This window comes from Rana temporaria, chromosome 2 (assembly GCF_905171775.1).
Source record: "Rana temporaria chromosome 2, aRanTem1.1, whole genome shotgun sequence".
Lineage (NCBI taxonomy): Eukaryota > Metazoa > Chordata > Amphibia > Anura > Ranidae > Rana > Rana temporaria.
Window position 1 is genome coordinate 534,918,909 of NC_053490.1, and position 2,773 is coordinate 534,921,681.

The following is a 2,773-nucleotide window of genomic DNA, read 5'->3' on the forward strand; positions in this document are numbered from 1 at the left end:
GACACCAAGGCACTTTCTAACCACACTGGCCACAGTCTGGCCCTCCTAAAGTCGAAAGGACAGTAAACTAGCCCTTAGTATAGAAAGTTTGAAGGCCCCTGACCTATAGTATCAGTGTTAAGGTGGCCATGGGCAGTTTGAAGTTGGGCAGATTTCTGCTGAATTGGCTGAAATTTTAAGCCACGGGTAGCCCTGCTAATATCACAAAGCTCCACAAAAGTCTATTTAAAAATCAGCTGAGCTGCATAGAGTCTAAAGCAGGGATCTTCAAACTACGGCCCTTCAGCTGTTGCAGAACTACACGTCCCATGAGGCATTGTAAAACTCTTGACATGACTAGGCATGATGGGAATTGTAGTTCCTGAACAACTGGAGGGCCGTAGTTTGAAGACCCCTGGTCTAAAGCCTCGTACACACGATCAGACTTCCATCTGACAAATCCGTGGCTTGTCCGAAGGGCGTTGGGCGTGAACTTGTTCTGCATACAGACGGGAGAACATTTTCAGCCAACATTCACGAAACCACGTGGTCTTCCAGCTCTTTAGCGCCACCCTTTGGGCAACTTCTACTAATGTTGTCTGATGGTTAGCATTGGATCGGAGCATGCGTGTTTGTACTTTGGATTTTAGTCCGAAGGGATTTGTGCACGCAAGATCGGATAATCCGACGGAACACGTTTATTGTCAGACGGTTGGTGAGCATGAACAGCCAACATTTGTTGTCTGAAATTCCGACAACTGCCTGAATGGAGCATACACACGGTCGGATTATTCATCAGACAATTATTGTCGTAAAATCACGTCCATCAGACAATTATTGTCATAAAATCCGATCGTGTGTACGGACGGGCCTTATGGCCTCATACACACGTTGCCAAAATCGGAAGGGAAAATTGGTAAGACGAGCTGTCTGTGGATTTAGTACGGTGCATTTGACAGACGATCTGACCTTTACATCAGACAAAAGCTAGATGTGCAGACTATACAATTTTTGGTCGGATGCGAACTCATCGTCTGATTTTTGGATGGTCAGTCAGAAATAGTCACACAAAAGTCGAAAGTACAAACGCGCATAATCGGAATCAAGGAACGAGCCGGAAGAGTTCAGTCCTGTAAACTAGCGTTCGTAATCAAGAATTAACATTCGTGACGCGGAAATTGATGAAATGTTGAAATGCAGCGCACATTCTCATCTTCTTTAACCACTTCAAACCCCGGCCAATTTGGCTGGCCAAAGACCAGAGCACTTTTTGCGATTCGGCACTGCGTCGCTTTAACTGACAATTGCGCGGTCGTGCGACGTGGCTCCCAAGCAAAATTGGCGTCCTTTTTTTCCCACAAATAGAGCTTTCTTTTGTTGGTATTTGATCACCGCTGCGGTTTTTATTTTTTGCGCTATAAACAAAAATAGAGCGACAATTTAGAAAAAAAAAACTATTTTTAACTTGTTGCTATAATAAATATCCCCAAAAATATATATATATAAAAAAAAAAAAATTTCCCTCAGTTTAGGCCGATACGTATTCTTCTACATATTTTTGGTAAAAAAAAAATCGCAATAAGCGTTTATTGATTGGTTTGCGCAAACGTTATAGCGTTTACAAAATAGGGGATAGTTTTATGGCATTTTTATTAATATATATATATTTTTTTTTTTACTAGTAATGGCGGCGATCAGCGATTTTTATTGTGACTGCCTGCTGGCCAAAGGTGGTCCTTTGCTTGCCTTTACCTGACCCTTGGGGCACTATTCTTTCCACTGACACCAATAATGGGGCAATGTTTCTTCCACTAATACCATTGATGGTCACTATATCTCCCACTAAAGCCCAGTAAGGGAGGTCGATCTTTCCACTGGCGCCCAGTAAGGGCCGTCGATCTTTCCACTGGCGCCCAGAATGGGCCTTTGATCTTTCCACTGGCGCCCAGAATGGGCCGTCGATCTTTCCACTGGCGCTTAGAATGGGCCTTCGGTCTTTCCACTGGCGCCCAGAATGGGCCGTCGATCTTTCCACTGGCGCCCAGAATGGGGCAATGTTTCTTCCACTAATATTATTGATGGGTCACTATTGCTCTCACTGACCCCAACAATGGGCCACTTTTGGTGCTATTTTGGGACCATTTACAGCGATCAGTGCTATAAAAATGCACCGATTACTGTGTAAATGTGACTGGCAGTGAAGGAGTTAACCACTAGGGGGCGAGGAAGGTGTTAAATGTGTCCTAGGGATGTTTTCTAACTGTTAGGGGGCGTGGCTACAAGTGACACGTCACTGATCACTGCTTCCGATGAGAAGTAGACAATCGGTGACCTGTCACTAGGAAGAATGGGGAGATGTTGTGTTTACACTGACATCTCCCCGTTCTTCAGCTCCGTGACACGATCGCGGGACACCGGAAGACATCGAGTGCGCAGGCACAATCACGGAGCTCGCGGCAGGGTCGCGCGCACGCGCCGCCGGCTAATGGGATAATAATGAAGCTGCTTTGCCGGTGATACTGATGTAGTTAAGCCAAACGGCATTTGTTTTGTACGATCTAAAAATCGCGAATCAACGCTCACCAAAATTATAACTTCTACTAACACGAAATTAGCAGAAGGGGCTCAAAGGGTGGCACTCGAGAAAGGAACTTCCTCTTTATACTCATAGTACTTCACTTGTTCGTGTTTGTCAAACGACAATTTCTGGATAGTTGGGGCTAGATTCAGCAAAGAATTACGCCGGCGTATCCATAGATAAGCCGCGTAAATTCAAAGCTGCGCCGGCGTATCT